This window comes from Pogona vitticeps, chromosome 5 (genome assembly GCF_051106095.1).
Source record: "Pogona vitticeps strain Pit_001003342236 chromosome 5, PviZW2.1, whole genome shotgun sequence".
NCBI lineage: Eukaryota > Metazoa > Chordata > Lepidosauria > Squamata > Agamidae > Pogona > Pogona vitticeps.
The window spans coordinates 137,000,156-137,021,432 of record NC_135787.1 but is presented as its reverse complement, the minus strand read 5'-3'; the positions used below and the strand labels follow the sequence as shown (position 1 = coordinate 137,021,432).

The 21,277-nt window shown below is 41.3% G+C and overlaps 1 protein-coding gene across 10 annotated transcripts in view; it reads right to left on the bottom strand.

The window, feature by feature from the left end:
- The window catches only part of NRCAM (neuronal cell adhesion molecule), a 182,152-nt gene extending 163,907 nt beyond the window's left edge, over positions 1-18,245 (bottom strand). For 3 of the 10 annotated variants that reach the window (XM_073000479.2, XM_078376842.1, XM_078376845.1), the window contains exon 1: positions 17,118-17,169. The gene's annotated coding sequence lies outside the window, so the exon portion shown is untranslated. Of the gene's footprint in view, positions 1-17,117; positions 17,170-17,739; positions 17,903-18,146 lie in introns of those variants that run through there. The other 7 variants (XM_078376838.1, XM_078376850.1, XM_073000478.2 and 4 more) reach the window with 5 other exon arrangements.
- Between the last annotated feature and the right edge of the window lie 3,032 nt (positions 18,246-21,277).

The following is a 21,277-nucleotide window of genomic DNA, read 5'->3' as shown; positions in this document are numbered from 1 at the left end:
TGGATGAGGAAGAAAAGGTTTTTGCAAGAATAACAGCATATTATTATCAGAAACACAGAAGCAGCATTCAGATCCTAATCCCTAACACAGTTACATCTTAAATGCTCAGGTTTTATAGTTTACTTCATGTAAACAAAATGAAAGGCACAACATCTTGAGACTAACACTGCCATATCTTTCACAACTATGGTAACTAGCACTTGGAAAAGTTAGTTTTTTTGAATTCCCAAGCCAGCAGGTCCACCTAGGGGATTTTGACACCTAAAAAGTAACATACAGTATTCAAGAATCTACCACAACACTCAATTTCAAACCATGTCATTTGAAGTTTCCCTCTTCCCACGTCAAACCACACAGAGAGAAAGAGATGGACAAACACATCAGATTAAATAGAGATGCCACTTTATTGTCTTTTTTTTCCAGAACATTCAGAACATCCCTGTCATTTATTTCAAGGGATCTTTTATTATCTGTTCTGTGGATATGCCAAAAGGATGTGAGAAGGTAGATCTGGCTGGAAATTGTAAGTGTGATCCTGTGATGTTCTTCTGTTTACTAAAGAGGACATCTGCATAGGTGAAGCTATGTATCCCACAGATATCCCTGATTTTTAGCAGGGAAAACATAAGGGAACGAAGTTAGGCAGCTCAGAGGACTATATCTGAAATTTACTATGGCAAAAAATATAGGCTAGGAAGTTAATTCTAACCCACTGGAAAAAATTCTTCCCCCAAACCAATATTCTCATAATGCATTAGTACATGAAAGAGGCAGAGCAAGAAAGAAAATTTCAGGGCACAGCAGTTTTAAGCATTCATAAAACAAATCACTACCAACAAAGCAGTCACATAAAACAAGCCTTCTGTGCCAGCTGTAAGCTTCCAAAAATTTCATTCATTAAAAAAAGGTCAAGAACTCAAAGTACTGGAACTATCTGAGACTTTGGAGGCATTTTCCGTAGCTTAATTACTCATTGCATTCTCTATGTACTTCCGTGCAAAACCAACATTTCACTGATCTTATTTATCAGAAGTCGTTTCCTGTGAGTGTCCACGAGCTCTATGGCCCATACATTTGGATAGTTGCTTTTTTTTTTTTTTTTTTTTTTTGAAACCTTTTAGAGAAATCCTTCAGATTTGTCACCATGGCACTCGGGGGGAGAGGGAAAGGGAGCAGTTTGGACTTTTCTTTTCTCAAAATCCAGGTATGTATCCTTGTATATGTTTGATACTTTCTGTTTAGGAGTAGGTGATGTCCAGGGCCCACACATACCCATTCCTAGGAAGGTCAAATCCACTCCCATGGCCCATATCTCAAACAATTTTTCCTTACCTTATTTTTTTTTTCTGAAAAGGCCCACTTATGCACTCTAATACATAAGTGTTTTTTTTTTAAAAAATAAATTTGGAGGGCTTGAGGTAATACAGTACTGTACTGGAAATTGCTTTCCCCATGTCCCTAAAGGATGTAAGCGGGCTTTCTAAATCAAAATTCTTGTTGGTTCCTTTATTTTTTCTGGGTAGTGCTGGAGATTCCCATGGGTGCTAGGAGCCACATTTAAACTTGGGCTTATATGATCCACCTCCATTTAGGCCAGTGGTCAGAGAACAGGGGTAAATTACCCCAAATGGGGTAAAAATGAAAATCCTGGGGGTAATGAGGATGGGACCCTAACCCCCTTCCCTGCTCCTCCTCTTCTGCCCAGAGGGGTCCCTGGCTGCGTGATTGCCCCCTTCCCACTCCCTTCTCCGGCCCAGCTGCAACCAAGCCACGGTGGCTGGTGATGAGCCCCAGCTGGCAGCGTACAGCAGCCATGGTGGTGGCGGGGCTGGCCATGGCAGAGGGCGAGGCCAGGGCGAGTGGCCAGAGTGCCCCAGCCAAGAGGAGCCTCTCCTTCCAGTGCCTGGAGAGGTGGATCACGGCGGAGAGGGGAGGGCACGGCCATGATGGCAGACTAGACCAGGCTCAGCCTCTTGGCGCTGGGATGCCACCGCCCCTGCCCCATACCCTGTCTCCATTCCCAGAGGAGCCCATCGGGCGGCAGCTGCATTCACCAGGCTGTGCGGCTTCCTTTAGCGGCGCCTCTGCGGTGGCCGGCCAGGCCTGGTGGAGCCTCTCGCCCTCCGTGCGGCAGCTGTTGTGGCACTTCAGTGGTGAGGCCCGTGGGAGTCCTGATGCCGAGGCCTAACGTGCCCGCCCCGCCAGAGCGGGAGGCAGTGTCGGGCGCCCCCGGCGGGCGAGCCACCTGCTGCTCTTTGATGGCCGCCCAGGAGCCACCCGCCAGCGGAGAAAGGGAGCCGCCTCTGTGGGGCCAAGGACTGAGCGTGGCCCCGCCAGGTGATGGCAGAGGAGAAGGAGGCAGCCTGGGCATGGGCAGTCCGGGCGCAGTTGGCAGCACTCAGCTGGCCATGTGTGACCGAGATCCTTCCTTTCAAATTAAGGGGGTAATGTTGGTATTTATAATTTTTTTAGGGGGTAAAAGGTAAAAAAGTTCCCTGATCCCTGATTTAAGCAGATGCCAAGATGAAAAATGAGTATATGTGACAGTGGACTGCTATTATTCAATTATGAAGCTATATTAGATTTTTGTCCAGGTCTCTTCATCTAAAAAGGTGATACAGATCTCTATACAGTACTACAGTTCAAATGTATGTGTCCTGTAACATGGCTCTGAGCAGCATCTGAGAGCAGTCCCATCTGATAGTTAGCTGAAGCCAAAATCTTTGGCCCAAGAATTCTCATAGCCTCTGAATTTCCTGGACATCAGGGGTTGTTATTTTAGACTTCACCGAGGAGTTACCAGGCATGTCATTTGGAGCTCAGACCTTTTGGATAATGTGTGTTTCAATCAGCCACCCAAGAGTATTACCTTGTTTAAAGGTTCCCAAAGGAACAGATTGAAAGCACAATTTGAGGCCTTTTAATGACCCCAGGGCTTTCAGCATGAATACTGCCCTTTTGAAATAATTACAGTTTGATTAGAGAAACTTGATGGTGGCAGCCATCATAATAAGCCATGTATCAAGAGTCAGCTAGGCTTTGAATTTCATGAGTTGGCTCCAGGGCACAAGCAGAATTTATCTTAGCAGTGTAAGACTCGCATTTGGTGAGATAACAGGAATGGGGAGGGGCAGCTACAAGAGAGGATTAACATGTAATAGTTTTATGGAACCCTTCCTCCTAGCTAAGCTCACTCAAAGATTATGAGTTCAGAACTTGGGAAAGTCCTCTCTCTGTTTTGCTTTTTTTTTTTTTTTTAAAGGAAACTACAGCTCTTAGAACCCTTTAACCACAACAGTCAATGGCCATACTGGCTAAGCAATCCAAGAAGCTATTGTCCTAAAAAGAATCTTTTCCAAGCTTTCCAGTTTTGTTTTGAAAGCCAATATATTTTCAGTGTTTTTAAAAGTCAGTGGAAGATAGCATTTGTAGAGGTTAGTTGACCTTTCTTGCAAATATCCCAGAATTGGCATTATGAATTAAGAGAAGGGTTTTGTGAGTTCTACTTCTGTTCAAGTGGTTGCCTGACTCTGCGGATATTTCTCTTCAGGTTGATCCACTAGATATAACCGGTACCATACAAGATTTGAACAAGCTCAAACAGGGTAAAGACAATGATGTTTTAATCCATACAATCTATAATGCAAAATTAATAATACATGCTGAATGCTGATTCTGATTTTCTTACTGTAGGTGGCACACATTTTCTGTGCAGATAGTTCAAAGGAAAATGGAGCAAAAGCTCAGAATTTATTTATTTATTTAGGTGATACATGTTTATCAACAGTTTCTAACATTATTAGACTGATCTTATGCACCCCAGAATAGTTTACCAGCAATGAAACTTAAACTATTTCTGCACCATATGGAAGTGTATTTGTTTTCATATATACAATGTAAAACAACAACTGGAAGTTACAATTAACTTCAAATAATACAAATAGTACAAATATATGCAAAACTTTTAATGCAGGGATGTGGAATCTATGGCTCTTCAGAAGTTGCTGGACTCCATCTCCCATTAGCCATAGCTGATGTCAAAGTTTCGTTAAGCTGGGCGTGTACACAACTCCACTTCCCTCTAAACAGCTCCCTTCCTTCTCCATGCAACGATCGTGTGAGGTTCCAGTCGTGACGGAACCCAGTGCACGGGGGGGGCAGAGTTGCTCATACATGCAGGGGCGAAGCTGTGAGAGATAGAGCCCCGCCCAGAAGGGCTGAAAATTAGAAGGTACTATATGTTGGCTGATGACCAATAAAATAGTGACGTATGATGGGAGTTGCAGTTCAATGTTATCTGCAGGGTCACAGGTTTGACTTATTATGACTCAAAATACAAAGGAAGCAAGCAGAGTATCTGTAGATATGTCACATTAATGTCAACTCAGGATGATAACCTGAGTTTGGATTAACAATCTTTGCATGACAAGAGACAACTCAAAATTTTTCTCCTCAACGTAAGACAACAGGATTTTTATTATCAGCCTCAGACAGAATTTGCACGATTTTGAAATGAAAAATTATGTAAGTGATGGAAATGTAGTGATGGAAAATGCAATAGCTACTGCCTTGTTGTATGAACTAATAAAAGCAGCAGCATCAAATGAGTTTATAGCCTTCTGAGAAATCAGCCTGTCCTTTTTTTTTTCTGTATGTGAGAGTGTGCACATGTGCATGCATGCTCGTGAAACAACAAAAAGGAAAATACAGTAGTTTTGTGCAGAGGCATTTTGTGCAAAATTTAAAAGCTATCAAAACCTCAGTTTCATGTCTCTATCTTGAGTTGAACCTCTAATAGGAATTTGAAATTCTTCAGCAGATTGTCTAACCTTGCCAAGGATGGCATGACATGTTTCAACCAAAGTCCCAACAGCATTTTTTTTTACATCTCTAGTATCCTTGTAATACAGTGATGCCTTGCAAGACAATGTTAATTCGTTCCACGAAAAACACTGTCTTGTGAAAATATCGTCTTTTGAAATGCAGTTCCCCACTGGAATGCCTTGAAATCTATTTAATGCGTTACAATGGAAAAATCGTTGTCTTGCGAAAATTGTCCATAGAAAACATTGTCTTGCGAAGTGCAACAGCAATCGCAAAAACCAATCGTCTTGTGGATTAATCATCCCGCAAGGCAATAGTCTTGCGAGGCACCACTGTAGTTGCTTAAAGGAGATGGGATTCTGGAAAAGAAGGAAAGAGTCTATTTCTACCTCAAGCTTGCAAATCAGCCTGTAAAACTTAGCAGTTTGATTTTTTTAACAAGTCTGATAAAATACTCTGCTAAGCCATACCGAGATTTGGGGGGATATGTGGGCCTTCTCCATTGCTGTTCCAGAATCTGGAACTTCCTCCCACAGGAGGCTAAACTGGCCTCATCTTTACTATCCTTCCCCAAACAAGCAAAGACCTTTCTGTTCAAGCAAGTTTTCTCTGAGTAAATGGCTGCTGGGTGGGGTTTTCAAAATGGCTTGTTGTACCTTACTGCAATTAATGCGTTTTGGTGCTGCTTATGTGTTTTGGTATTGTATTCATTGATCCTTTTGGTATTGTTACTATCTTCAATGTATTTTAATTGTTGTAAATCACCTTGAGCCTTAAGGAGAAAGGAGGCTTAAAAATATTTTAAACATATAAATAAATAATTCTCACTCTGCCAGGATGCCATGTTTCTATGTCGGTAGTAGAAGACAACCTTTTATTTCACCAGTAAAATAGAGGACAAGTGGGTTAGCATTGTGATGAAGGTGAACCTGTCCTCTGCAAGACTGCCTACTTACCTGTATGATATCCAATACACATGCCTGCTTGGCATTACTAGTCACTCATGGCCACCAGGAAAATTACTAAATATGAAGACACTCTGTACTACAGATAACAACGCTTAAACTGTATTCTCGAACACTTAAACTAATTTAACTGCAGGGCTTCTCCAAAAATTCTGGAACTCCTTAATGTAAAAAATTATAGTTGTAACTTCTAAATCCATATCCCATAGTAACTGAAAGTCCAACATTTATTGAGGGTAAGCGGTTACATGTGTTAAATTTAGTTACAATGTGAGAAAGATGCAATAAGGAAAAAAGGGAGAAAAAGAAAAAGGAGTTATTGAGAAATTAAAGCTAAGCCCCATCAATTCAGACTGATCTGAAATAAACGTGAATCTTGCATGTGAAACTCCTAAAGATCACAATGTCTGTTTTCTACTAATAGATCTTCCTCAATAATAACTCTAACAATGGTAAAGTCATACAGCTACCCATATTTGTAAGATTCCAGTAAATCCTTCCTTATCTTCTCACAGTTTTGCTTCTTAACCTTTTGATGAATTAAACTTCAGTTTTGTACTACCTAGACAAAAAATTCAAAAAGATCCACTTAGACACGCAACACTAGCTTTTCAGAAATGGGGAAAGGTCATTTGTTTTACTTAATACTCTGATAGGACATTAGAGTATCAGAATTAAGTGCACTGTGAAATAAAGGTTGCAATTACACATTCCAGTCTACTTCATCCTCTTTTCAGTCTTTTTCCTTCTTTCTTTCTTTTTCCTTTTCTGCAATTACTGTTTGTTTTAAGAATGGAAGCAGAGGGTTCTTTATGCAAGACTTAGTTCAGCACTGCTCTCACAGAATGGACATGCTCTAGATGTTCTATTTGTCATTTTCTGCGAATGATACAAACCCTGCCTATGTAACAAACAAAACAAGTTGTCAGGACCATATTGTGCTGATTTAATGGACAGCTGGTCTTGTCTGTATTGAAGACATGTTGAAGACACCTGAGGAACAAGATGAAGTTCTGTTTCCACCTAGCCTGGACCAAACTACATAATAACTACATTTACAGACTGTAAATGCAACAGCTCCTTTTCCCTTAAAAAGAGGCCGTATATGGGCCATGGAAAAGGCTGCTGCTACATAGCCAAAGATTCCAGTTACTTTCACTGTCCCTCTTCAGAGCTCAATGCTGATGAGACAACCTATTAACAGGAAATACAAATATTTTGAAAATATCAGCTGCTGGGTGGGGTGCTTTCAATGGAAAAATGGAGCAGTGCAAAAATAACACTTTCTATGTATTCCTAATATGAGTTGCTCTCTCTGCTTGGCTCTTCATAAAATTGCACTGTACAGTATATCCTATGTATATTATTTTGAAAATTGCAATTAATATGCAATATGTGGTTTACACACAGTTTGACTAAGTATGTAGCATATTTAAGATTGCAGCCACTTTGATTTCAAAATGAGCAAATATTCTGATGTTAAAGCGATATAAGCTGCCATAGATTTAAGCTGCTTTATTCTTACAACTTATTTGTTTCAACACACCTACCCACAGCTTGATTGCTTACTTCTCTCTTTCTCTCTGACACACACACACACACACACACACACACACACAAAATGTGTGCATATCATGTAGGTTCTCTGTAGTTAAGCATTTACAATTCAGAAGCAAAAAAATAATACAGCAGAGGACCTAAACAGTGGTAGGAATATCAGCTCCAAAAGGAGGAGTTTTTCTGTCATATTTATGAAGACATTATATTACTGAGTCTTTCTGTCATATTTATGAAGATATTATATTACTAAGTCCAATCACTTGTTCCTTTATTTATTTATTTATTTATTTATTTATTTATTTATTTTTATATATATATATATATATATATATATATATATATATATATATATATATATATATATATATATATATATATATATATATATATATATATATATATATATATATATATATATATATATATATATATATATATATATATATATATATATATATATATATATATATATATATCCCGCCTGGTCAAGCAACCACTCTAGGCGGCTTCCTTAGCTGTCTGGCTCCATTTCAGTACAGTTGATCCCTAAAACTTTTGTAAAGGTCTCACTCATCTCAACAAATTGTGACAAACAAACCCAAACCCCAGCTTCCAACATCAGATCCTAATTTGAGTGGTATCTGTCTCACTAGTACTGCATGTGGAATAGATGTTTCAAAGGAAACTATTCCAGAGAGTCTGGATTTAATCTTTCTACTTGATTAGTCTAGATCAGTGATGGCGAACCTATGGCACGTGTGCCACAGCTGGAACACGGAGCCCTTTCTTCTGGCACGTGAGCCATAGGTCGCTACTCCCCCCGCCCCCACTGCGCAGCCAAACCTCATGAGACGGCTGCAGCCGGGATTCCCCCTTCCAGGTCCTCCGGGTCCTTCGCCATGATTCCCCCTTAAATCACCACTTCTGGTTCTGGGTCATCCGGGTCCGTCGTCATAATTCCCCCTTAAACCGCCACTTCCGGTTCCAGGTCCTCTGGATCCATCGCCATGATTCCCCCTTAAACTGCCACTTCTGTTCCCCCCCCCCATTTTGGGCATGCAAGCCCAAAAAGGTTCACCACCACTGGGTTAGACTATGCTTCCAGAACCATACCATTATATTCCTCCATGATACTGGTGCTACCACCGACCCAAAGTTATCAGTATTAGCCACCACTTTGTATCAGCCAAACAAGTTACCGTGTAGTCTGCACATCCATCAAAAATCAAACATCTGTATTTTAAATGACCAAAGAGCCCACTACAAAAATAAAGACTAGGATCTTCTGGATACAGTATAGCCGCAGTATAAAAGGATATCATTCCTTCTTGCAAAAAAAGGGGGGCAGGGGCAAAATGAAGACTGTGGGCCTCATGCAATTTCTCCAAGGCCCTAGGGCAGTGATAGTGAACCTTTTTGATCCCGAGTGCCCAAACTGAAAAAACAAACAAAAACAACCCAGCAGGTGGTGGCGATGGCGTAAGTGGTGGTGGCAGAAGCATAAGTGGTGGTGGCAGAAGCGTAAGTGGTGGCGGAAGGGGGAATCCTGGGCACAGAGGTGCCTCCAGACTCCACTCCGATTCTGTCTCCAGTCATGCCCAACCCTGCACCTGCCTATAGCTCGACTGGCCTGCCCCTACCAGCTGCTCCAGATCCTGGCCCACCGCCTGTCGGAGCACTAGCACTGTGACTGCAGCTGCCTCCTCAGGTTTGGCTGCTGGAGGCAGCAAGCCAGTGACTTATGTGTGCCAGCTATGGCAAGCGTGCCATGCGTTCGCCATCACTGCCCTAGGGCATACCCCCAGCACCAACAGAATAATTTTTAAAATTCTCTGTGAGCTACTTCAATTCTGAAGGAGAAACTGGGGATGGCTTCCAGTCACCTATGATTTAAAAACAACAAGCTAGAGCCTAAAATAAATCAGGTCAGCCCAAAATCCTGGTGAAATTGCCACCCATCAGAGGACAAAAAAGGATTTCTTTTCTCAGTTTTTCCAGGGTGGTTTCTTTAGTCTCAAGGAAACAGATGTATTTCCTAAGAGCCACAGACTCACTGTGCTGCAATATGCATGTACTGTACCTGGTCCAGGGGGCAACTGTACTGTGCAATAAACTGGACAGGTCTGAGATCCCTGCTATCCTTCTTACTTTGTTTATGAACTTCACATGAAAATTTATATAATCAAAAAGGTGGAGGGTTAACTGCATAGGTCTTCTTGCCCTCTTGCTAAATGCTAAGTTTCTCTCTCTGTTTATCTGTTTACTATGTAATTTTGTCACTGAGGCTGAGATGCTTCATTAGCTAGGGCTTTCCATGTGTGCATTTAGCCAGGCTCCCTGTCCAACTACCTTACATTTATACCCTTGGCTACTTATTATTTTCTGATGCAGCCAATTAGATCAGAACTTTGTTTGAGGGCAAGAGTGTCTATTAGACTCCAGCAGACTGGTGAGTTGAAAACTAAAAGGGGATGAGCCCCAGGAATGGGGAGGGGGATTGTTTTGTCTTTTAAATCAAGGGAGTGGACAATGAGAGGCGATTAAAGAGAGGATGTGAGCAGTCTGAGCCCTTCTGGGAGTGTCAGGTTCTGACTCATTAAGGGGCCTCAGTTTGCATTTGTCTATGCTTATACTACATGTTTTAACTACACTGAGATGTACATCTACACTTTAGTTACACAAGGACAGAGTAGGTAGGAGACAATGAAACCTGAGTAGCCTAAGGAGTATTTCAGGATCCTTTAATTGAATTTTCACTTTTCACTGAAAAACAGCTTATTTTCACTTATGAAGATATGAGCAAGTTTTTTGCTTAAATCCTCCCTAAATCTATATTGGCGTCCATGTTTTGATCAATGATGGATGATTAGAAAAAGGATGTTTTCTGTATTCATTTTGTCAATGTTCTTTATCATCAATGTCATAGTACATTCTTAAGACTCACTTCCAAGAAACCAATACTGTATAAGGAAACAAGGGAACATAAACTGGGTAGCAATTCTTTAGAGAGTCTATGTACTTTGGTACAATACCAAAGCACATAAAAACTCTTCAAGTGCACACAACAATGTTTGGGCTTCACAGTTAGGTATATATAGAAAGAGCAGAAATATAAAAAGAAAAGACAATAATTGAGGGAGATATATGCATCATGTGTGCTTATTATACAGATTCCTCCCATATCACCTCTAGGATATTTTAATTAATTTAATAAATAAATATTTAAAGATGTCAGCTCTTATCTTCCTTAGTGCATATCCCAGGAGGAGTTCCAGTTAAAACATCACATAACGAAAGCTAAAAACCCTCAGGTTGCAAACTGGGAGCCCACTTGCACAAGATCTAAGCCCTAGAAGAGCAAGAAGTTGTCTCAACTTATTTATAGCTTGTAAAGTGGACAATTTAAATTGCTAATTTTTTCCTCAAGTCAATTTGAGAAATTGTCTAATAAAGTTACTAAAATGCTTTTTTTGTATCCAAACTGTTAGGACAGAATATATGTTATGCACAGAACATGAAAGATAGATAATGAAATGCCGACAAAACAAGTACAGTTCAGTTATAGATACAGAAATATGAAAAAACACATATAATTTCATTATTTATATTTTCCTGATAAATTATAATTAGGAAAAATACTGTAATCATGGTGTTTGGTAACTGAAACCACCATTAACTGGCACTTTTGAAGTTGTTAGACTGCACACATATACAAGCCAAGCATCAATGAAAATAAACAACAACAAAAACTAAAAGCTGTCTATTATTGATTCATTTATTATTTGGACTGATGGTGTTCTATTCAGTGCCCAATCATGTGGGCAAAATAGAATAGATACAAAGAAAGAAGGAAACACAATTTAGTGGTGCGAGAAAAAACTCAGCTATGTGCAGATAAAGGCCTTCACTTTAAAACATATCTCACCATAAAATATTTTTAAAGCCTTGTCAAATAACTAGATTTTTACTGTACATCTTAATCAGAGGTTGATCACATTTCTATCTCTCTGTGCTTTGGCTCATCACCATCTGCCACCTTGAGCAACTACATATATGAAAATCTCAATTCAATAAATGCAGTCAGCACTCCAACTAAGCTATCATTCAAATTTAGACATGAGACTTGAATTCCTTTTCACTGTTCTTCAACTCTGACCCAGCTCTACCCCCTCCTTCACTGAAAAGGGCAGAGACAACAGCCCAGCAAGTGGGACAGGCAAAACAGACCTCCTTTGTTCACTTTTTCCCTTTCAGTTTTCTATTGAGGTAAATAACTGAAAAGCTCAGCCAGCCTTCAGGGCTTCTGAAGAAAGCAATACAACCAGACTGAAACTACGCCTACTGATCAACATATAACAGTATTATGAAACTTGTGGGACATCATGTTAAAGATTGTGTTGAAGGTTTATAGACAGAGAAAATGTACTTATTCACATATTCTAAACACACAAAGCAACAAATGTACTGACTAGCAACATTAGCTATTTTTACATTACATTTACTAAATTTTTTGAATACTATCTGCCCACTCAAAAAGGAAAAATCAGATTCAATGCATATTACGTTATTCCCTCAGCTCAAACTGCTGAAGAACACACTTGTCTGTAGAAAATTCAGTTGGCTTTCTATTGCGTTCAAAATGCAAAAAGAAACTCTGAGCCAAAATTCACCACCATCCCTTCTTATGTCACTTGTGCAGATTATTTTCTCTTCCAGCTATATTTCTGGCAAATGGACAGCTGAAAAATACATAATGATTGTTATATGCTAATTCAATTAGTGATTGGGAGACATTAAGGAGATGGCATATTAGTGGGCATTCAATATGGCTTTATTTACTATTGATCTCCTTTGCTGAATATGTAATTTGAAGTGCCTAACAGTTACAACCTGTCTTTTTTTTAACCCTTTGTTGCTTCTAAAATACTTAGATGGACTTTGTAGGCTTAAATAAATCTAGTGAGTTTTGATATTATTCTTCCAAACCAACAAAACAAGTCACATATGATGTCACATCATTTCTGTTTAGTCTGTTACAATTATGGTTAGAAAAATAGGTCCTAATATGGATGCATTTGAAGAATCAATATCTCTACAATACAGCAGAGGTATATCAACATACATGTGCAGACAAACATCATCAATATCAGCACTCATGTCTTCTTTGTTTTTAAACAGCACTTTAAAAAATGGTTTTGGCTTCTTTACAATTGCTGGCTCAAGTCCCAAGGTCCATATGGACTTCAGTGTTTTACAGAAAGCACTCAGATGTGTAAGAGCTTCACAAGTACGGGAACCAAAGGGATGCTGATTCCCTCCCAAGTGTAAAAGTCATTCATTGTTTAGATTGAAGCATCAGATACTCATTGAAGCTGACACATGTATAAGATGTCAGAGCTGCGTAAGCTGGAGTGCCTGGTCGCAGAGGTGGAGTGGGAGTTTGAATCCTCACTGTGCCTTCCAAGAGAGGACCAGCCAAGACTGCATGGGTAATATGCTCAGATGGGGTTATATGCTCAGTCACCAGGGTGGCCTTGAGTGAACTGCACAGTTCCAGAAGGAGGGACTGGTAAAACATTTGCAAGTACTTTATACCTAGAAAATGCTAGGAAAGTCTCCATATGACAAAATTAACTAGATAGCACATAGTTATTATGTCCTGTTTGGGTTATGTTCATTTCAAACAAGAGTTTTTAGCCATGGAAAATAGTTACAATTAAGTTAAGTTAAGATATTGACAAAAACACAACAAAAAGTCACACATGGTATTCCTTCCTTATTAAATAATAAATAAATGGCACAGGGGAGGGTAATTGGAGAAAATAAAATAGCATTCCATCTGGTATCTGCTGTCTGAAGTGGCTGCTTCACATTGCTTAATTATAAAGGCTGGTCCTGTTCTTAATAGACTGATTGGTAAGGGGTGCCTTGCCTTGCATGCAGGCCTGCTAAAGTCAATGAAATAATCAGCATGTGTCAGGATTTTGGTCATACATATTACACTCACAGGTTGATATATATGGTTGAGACACCCAATTATGAAACCAAAATATATGTTACAGATACTAGTGTTATGTCACAGGTTAGTAATCATGGCAGGTTTTATAACTGGCATGTATACACTAATGAAAGATCATATGAGCAAAAATGAATGAGCTACTTGTACAATACATCTTGAATCAACAGCAAACAATATGTTTTAGCCTCACTTAAACAGTTAATATTGCCATTTGAAGTAAACGTAACATCTGTGTTATACCTGTGCATGAATGTCAGAGCTAGTTTTAGTACAGCCACTGAGACAGTTTTAGCAGTTTGACAAACACCTTTCTCTTGAAACTATTTGCACTACCACTGTCTGCAAGGAGTGTGAGATTTCGTAATATGATTTTGCCACTGATGCCTGTATCACATTAGCAGCAGGGCATTACTTAAGTGTGTTGGCCAAGTCAACTACTTTAAAAGGTATGGAAATAAAATTGAAATCTTCTGGTTGAATCTATCTGCAAGTTCTAACTAAAGTTATAACTCAATGAGACTTACATAAATGTTGATATAAAAAGTCACATTCATTCAGTGAATTCTCTTCCAGCTGGGACTAGCAATAGAATCCTAATAACCACCACAATTCTTTGGTTTTTGTCTCCTTTAATATCTTGTAGCACAGTGGTTCTTAACGTGGGCGATAATGCCCCCCAGGGGGCGATTTCATTTTTCAGGGGGGCGGTTGAATGAAAAGGGGCAGCGTGGGGGCGCTGGAGCAGAAGGGGGGCAGTAGGGGGGCGCTGGAGCAAGCCAAACCTGTGAAGATGGCTGCAGCCTTTTTACAGTGTGCATGAATATATATTTTCCTCCAATTTTAATTTAGTTTCAGACTTTTTGTCTTGAAATTTTTAGTTCCTGCATTTGTTTTTATGCCCTTTTTATATTTCTTTTTGCGTCTTAAAATTCACTTGCAACTAAATCATTACATGTTATTTTTTGGGGGGGCATTTCATTTTCTTGGAATTGAATTTTGTTTTCAGGGGTCATTGGATTTAAGCGTCTTAAATAAATAAATAAATAAATAAATAAATAAATAAATAAATAAATAAATAAATAAATAAATAAATAAATAAATAAATAAATAAATAAATAAATAAATAAGATATCATCACCGTGGGGAGGGGGGCGATGATAACTTTCTCAATGGCTCAAGGGGGTGTTTCTTTCAAAAAGGTTAAGAACCACTGTTGTAGCAGACTACTTGCTCCCATTATATGTAGAATGATAATTAGAGACAAATGCATAAGGGTTATGTCATAATGGGATGATTCTTTTACAATGTCATCTTGTATAAATTTACCCACAAACAATTTCCACTGAATTGACATGGGACTTTCTCTCAGTTAAGTGCATATACAAGCAGCAGCCTCATTCACTGAACTCACAGAAGTGTTTCCTTGACTTCAGCAAAAACACAGTCATCCTTATACTGGTATAAAAATTGTGATTTACACTATAAATCATGCCATGGCACATGTAAGGATTCAGAACAGAGAGAATTATTAGAGAAATCAGTAATCTTGCAATTAAATCAGGAAAGTGAATACTAATCAACAAAGTGAATTATACACCAATTTTACTCTCTGTATTAAGGCAAATTTTGTTTTAAAATTCATAATTAACAAGGTTTGAGGCTGAAGAAATACTTCATATGCATTCAGAAAGATTTTTAACGTTTATCTCTTTGAATGCATGACTTCCAAGCTGTTTAACAAACTTTTTGGAACTTCCTTCTACGCATTATATGAGAGGGGTCTATTGCTCAAGAAAAAACAGGTCCCCAGACTAACTGCACACATGTTAATGTTCTGGTCCTCCTTTATAGTATTATCAGCATTCTACTGATTATAGCCCTACAATATCAATTGCTGCATTTATATGCTATTCTGGCACCATCTTTGCTGTCTTCTGAAAGCAAGGAAAGCCCTTTCTCTTCAAGCAGGGGTTTCCTTAGTAACTGGCTGTCTAAGGGCAGTTTTAAAATGGGATGGTTTGTATTTTTGTTTTTAAATCTGTTTAAAAATGTTTTTAATCTAACATTTGTCATATAATTAATTCTTTTTTAATATTTGTATAACATAGTGGTTTTACCTTTTAAATACTGTATTTTTAAATGACATAAGATGCCTTGGGTCCCTTTTAAGGGGAAAGGCAGGCTAAAAATATTTTGAATAAATAAATTCTTAGAGTGAAAGCAATAAAGGAAAAAATCTTTACAGTCACGAAAACACAATACTGTAGCTTTGAATAAGCCACATGAATCAGAACCTCAATACTGTACCTAAATTCTTCTCAAGCCCCAGGTTTTCAGGACTAGATTTTCACTACCAGACCAAATCAATTTATATGTGCAGGAGATTAAACTGTTATATTCTTTTCATTCAGTTTTTTTTCCTGTGTGCCAAAAGTGTGCAAAGGAAACACATGTATAGTAAGACATCCCAACATCCCTACACAGTTCTCTTTTCCATGAATCCAATCCCAGTCCCAGTGAATGCACTATTAATTCCATGGAGGCATAGACTGGAAGAATAAAAACAAAACAATCACATTGATTTAGTTTAGGCCATAGACTAGCAGCACCGTCTTTTGCTAAATGGCAATGACTTCTTGAACAATTGGTCCACAATTGCCTGTGATGTGTCTGGCGCTTCTTCCTCTCTGCCTGCCTCCCCTCTCCAAATATGTACTGTTAAGACTAAGCATAACTGCCTTGCACAGATGGAGGATGAAATAAAAACACCATCCGCCCTGTAGCCTACATGGGCCTCTTAAAACCCTAATCCTCAGCTGAGTTTGCTCGCTTCAGCATAGACAGCTCCCTTCTCCACACACAGAGAGACAGCAGCAGCAAGAGCCAGGGCCAACTCCGGCAGGTTTCTGCTTGGCATTTAGACTTTGCTTGCAAGGAGTGCAGGAGAGAGGGAGAGCTCTCTGCAAAGCAAGGCTGCCTGTTGCCCCCTTCAGGGTGACTGAAATGGCGACTGCTGTCAACCTTCCTCTTGTGGATGGGGACATGGGAGAACCTGAGCTGTATGCATGCATGCATGAATGCCAGGAAACTACCACAGGCAGCGCCCACCTCCTAAGAGCCACCACCCCTTGAAATCACTAGCTGCACATCCAACATCCATCCCACCTCAGCCAAGAAGACAGGATGCCCTGGGCAAAAACTACACAACCCCAGGTCCCACATAGGCAGGCCACCCAGAGAATTACTCCGTGCTCCAGATCTTGTTTCCTTCCCCTCCCCCCCCCCCGTGCAAGGAATCAATTAATGACTGATTAGGAGAAAGGAAATCACACCTGTAGCACACAAAGGTCTGCTCTGGAGTGCAGCCACAACAACTGGAGCGGCAGTCTATGACAGACACCTTGCGGGCTCCATTGCCCAACCTAGCTGTCACATACAGTGGATATGTAAGGGCGAGGAGGTGGCACACCCACACAGCCTGAGAGACAGAGAGAGACAGAGATCCCCCCCCTTCTTCCATAGCAGCTCCAGCACATAAAAGAAACGCCTCGCCTCGCCACCCAGAGATGATCCCACGGCTTAGCCTGAGAGCTCTGAAAACAAATAATAATAATGCATCGCTTGATGCAAGAGCCGAGGGCGAAATGCAAGGCAAAGGACCATCCAAAGCTTCTCAGACCTCCCGGCGATTTAGGAAGCAAAAAAAAGGGGGGGGGCGTGGGAGGCTGGAAGAACAAGACGTGTCTTACTATATGCCCCGGGCTTGGGCTTGCTTCTTAGCTGCGTCGCATCAGGCGGCACACATGGCAATCGATCGCGGCAGGGGGCACCCAAGCGGGATTGCCCAGGGGACTCGTCGCCCGCCCCCGCCCCCGCCCCCCCCACCGCTGCTCCAGTTTCCCTGAGTGACCCCAGGGTGGACTAGTTACACTGAACCACACATCACCTCATTCGCCTGCCCTCCGGTACCGAAAGGGGAGGGGGAGGGCGGAAAGACCCTGCGAGGGGGCGCCCAGAAGAAGAGGAGGGAAAAGGAGGAAGGGGAAGTTGAACGCGACCAGCCCTTAGCGCCCCCCCCCCGCCAAAAAAAAAAAGCCCTCAGCTACCACCGACTGTCATGGGGAACTGCGAGCGCCAGAGACCGTGGCAGGCTCGCCTCCGCCGCCGCCGAGGGAAGCCACACCGAGCGGGTGTCTCGAAGCAGCCCTTGGCTCGGTGCTGGGGGCCTGCCCGACTGTTAGCCCCCCCCCCCAAATTCCGTCCATGCCAGCTCCCCCCCCCCCCACGCCGGGAGAAGCCAGCCCTGCTCAGGTGGAGGAGCACCTCCCCTTCTCCTTCCCCCTCAAATACGGAGCGAAGCGCAGGACTCACAGGTAGCGGCCAGCCTCTGGTGTGGCAAGCAGGGCGGGGCGCTGGAGAGAGTGAGCGAGAGAGCGAGCACCTCTTTCTCCTCAGGGGGAAGCCGCTGGTTCCTGGGCGAGCGCCGGCGACCGTGTGTGAAGAGAAGAAGGGCTCGCTCGGGCAAGGCAAGGCTGGCAGGCGCGCTCCCGAGCCTATTCCCAACCCAGGGTGGCGGCGGCGGCGGCGGCGCGCGCGGGCGCTCGGAGGAGGGGAGTGCGAGAGGGAAGGGACGAGCGCGCGCAAAGGGCTCCCCCTCCCTCTGAGGCGCTCCACGCGCTCCCCGGCCTCGTCAGGGGAGGAGGTCGAGGGCTGTGCGGTCACACGGCCTGATAGGGCGGGCTCTTCCTCCCCCCCCTCGCCCCGCTGTACCCCCGCACCTCCGGCGAAAGACACGCTCCCCGTGTTGTCGGTGCGCACTCGGGAGGTGGGGGGCCAGCTCCGGAATTGCCGCTACCGTCAGAATGGGCATGTCCTCCCGGCCGTGCCTGTTTCGTTATGTAACGGGTGGTGGTACTTAGGTCTACCCTAATGCCGCTTTATTAGCGCTCCTCTGCTCCAGAGAATATTATCGGCTGGCAGCTGCAGAATTGAATTGCTTGCTTGCCTGTAAGGGATGGAAAACGCTCTGCCCGAACAAAGCGTAGGGCAATGTGCAAATTTAAGCTGCCAACGTGAAGACCTCCGATTAATGCATGAGCTGCAGATTTACAAGTGGATTCGTCAGTGTAGGCCATTTATACATTTGGCCTGTGCGGTCTATTAGTTTATGGTGTGCGGTTGGTTGAATATTCCAAATAAACATAAAGGTGCAGCTTAGTCTCTTTAGACTAGTAAATTCAAACTCATTTTAATCAACTATGTGAGAGTATAAGATTATAAACAATAAAGGATAAATACCTTGTGCTACTTAAGTCAGTGCAAATGTGGTCCAGTGAAGATATAATCTGAGAGAGCCGGCAGCGGAAAATATTCCCTTCCATACTAATGTGGAACCCACCCATCTGTGGGAAAGTTACAGCTAGCTCTTCAGAATACCCAACTTCTACATACATTGCTGCTGGGTTTGGGGTGCATGAATCCTTTGGGTGGAAAATCCTGCTTTACCTTCTAAGGAAAGAGATTTGACGGTGTTCATAAAACGCATGCAACCTTTCATGCAAATAAGAACACACTGCATGGCAATAAGTTTGTTAGTCTTCAATTTGATATAACACTTCCCTTTTTAAAAAGTATGGCCATAGAGTTGTTCCTGCCAGCTTCAAATTCCTCCATCAAAGAAATTGCTTTGAGAGTCTTTAGGTTATTGGTGCACCTGCTAATTTCTGCAGTCCAGGTTTCTGTGGGAGTACTCCTCCCACCTTGTGTTTCACTGAAGACATGCGATTAGGTTACAGTAAAAAACAATTTGTGAATTCTAAGCCTGCAATTCTGTGCCTGCTTAATGAAAGTAAATCCCACTAACTTCTGTGAAACCTTTTTCCACTTGATTGCAAAGGGCCCTGTTACTACAGTACCTCAAAATAAATAATTTAAAATGGGGGGGGGGGTTAATGCAAGCAACTAATATTTGCAGTTACAAATATTAATATTTGCAGATACAGTTGTATCTTTGAAAATAATAGATTGCATTGCAGTAAGATGGATGAGATGGCTGGACAGTGTCACCGAAGGTACCAACATGAATTTGACCCAACTCTGGGAGGCAGTGGAAGACAGGAGGGCCTGGTGTGCTCTGGTCCTTGGGGTCACAAAGAGTCAGACACGACTAAATGACTAAACAAGAAGAAGAAGAAGAAGAAGAAGAAGAAGAAGAAGAAGAAGAAGAAGAAGAAGAAGAAGAAGAAGAAGAAGAAGAAGAAGAAGAAGAAGAAGAAGAAGTGTTAGGGATTAAAATTCTAACATAAATGTTCAAACTAGCTTTAAAATGCTATACAACATAAAAATAACAAGAATGAAGAAGACATTATTAAGATTAACAAGAAATATGGGCAGAAAGTATCCAACTCAAGCACAAACATTGAATTCATTAATGCACTGTGCAATAAAGTTCCTATGTACCTTTTTTGTTTTAATTGTAAGTTTTGATTTTGGATTCAAATATGTAGTGCCATATTTTAGGATGAGATAGCTAGACTGTTTCCACACTTCCATTTGAAATCAAGGTTGGTAGAGGCTCACAAACTATTTTCACTCTTCTTTATGAAAAAGAGGCCAGATTTTATTGGGATTTCACTCCAGAGTAAGTTAAACTGCATATGTTGCTGTGGCAAATGCCAGATAAAGTGTTGCTCATATGGCTAGTAGCATGCTATTTATGCAAATAGGCATGTAAATGGCACCTTATTAATCAGTAACAATTCATCACCACAGCTTTCACTTACTCTGGAGTAAATTCCTAATACAATTCAGGTCACTGTTACTTTCCCCAATGCTTTAATTACAAAATATGCATCTCTTTTTGACAGCTGTGCTGTAAAAATATTTGCAGCATTACAAACAAAATATAGAAATAACTTTAAACCCATAAACTGTCATAATTAAGAGATATCCATTCTGATAGGCAATCCAGTTCACTAATGTTTGAAAACGAATATGACATCAACTTTTTTCTCAACATACCAGGACCTCCTATTTTACAAGGAGAGGGGGTCAACAACAAGACAGGTCAGTTTCAAATTGAGCTACAAAATAGTCCTTCCTGAAGGGTCTTCTTACCTGATCTCCATTCATAGAAGCAAAAAACATGGGAGTTTGATTTTCTGTTGAATTCATGTTAATGGTTGTTGTGGCTTTTTCGGGCTCTTTGACTGTGTTCTGAAGGTTGTTCTTCCTAACGTTTCGCCAGTCTCTGTGGCCGGCATCTTCAGAGGACAGCACTCTGTGCTCTGGTGTCCTCTGTCCTCTGAAGATGCCGGCCACAGAGACTGGTGAAACGATAGGAAGAACAACCTTCAGAACACAGTCAAAGAGCCCGAAAAACCCACAACAACCATTAGATCCTGGCCGTGAAAACCTTCGCAAATGACTATGGTGCAGCATGAAAGAACACTGCAGATAACTCCCAAGCCAACTTTTGTCATCCTTCCTCTTCCTCTCTCTGATTGTAGAAGACAAGGTAAGATCAAAAGTGACAGTACTGTATTATCATGCTGTCAAGACTGCAGCTTACTTGTTCCTCCTGCCCTTTCTGAGGGGCCTTCCCCAAGGCGCTGCAGTTTGGATGGGCTAACTTTGTGCCCCAAATTTGGTCTACAAGATGAACTTCCCTATCAATACACTCAACTCAACTCAGATTATTAGATTTCAGAATTTATAATGACTTTAAACTTTATTGATTCTTTAAGTTTCTAGTGCATATTTCATTATTTTAAACTTTCTAGATATGAAATGTGATATGAAACTTTTGGAACTGACCTCTTTCAGTTGACTTGCCAAATCCCAATAGATTCAATGAACCTACTCTAGTGCAATTTACTAGTTAAGCAACATGATTTTGGCCAGTGTCTTC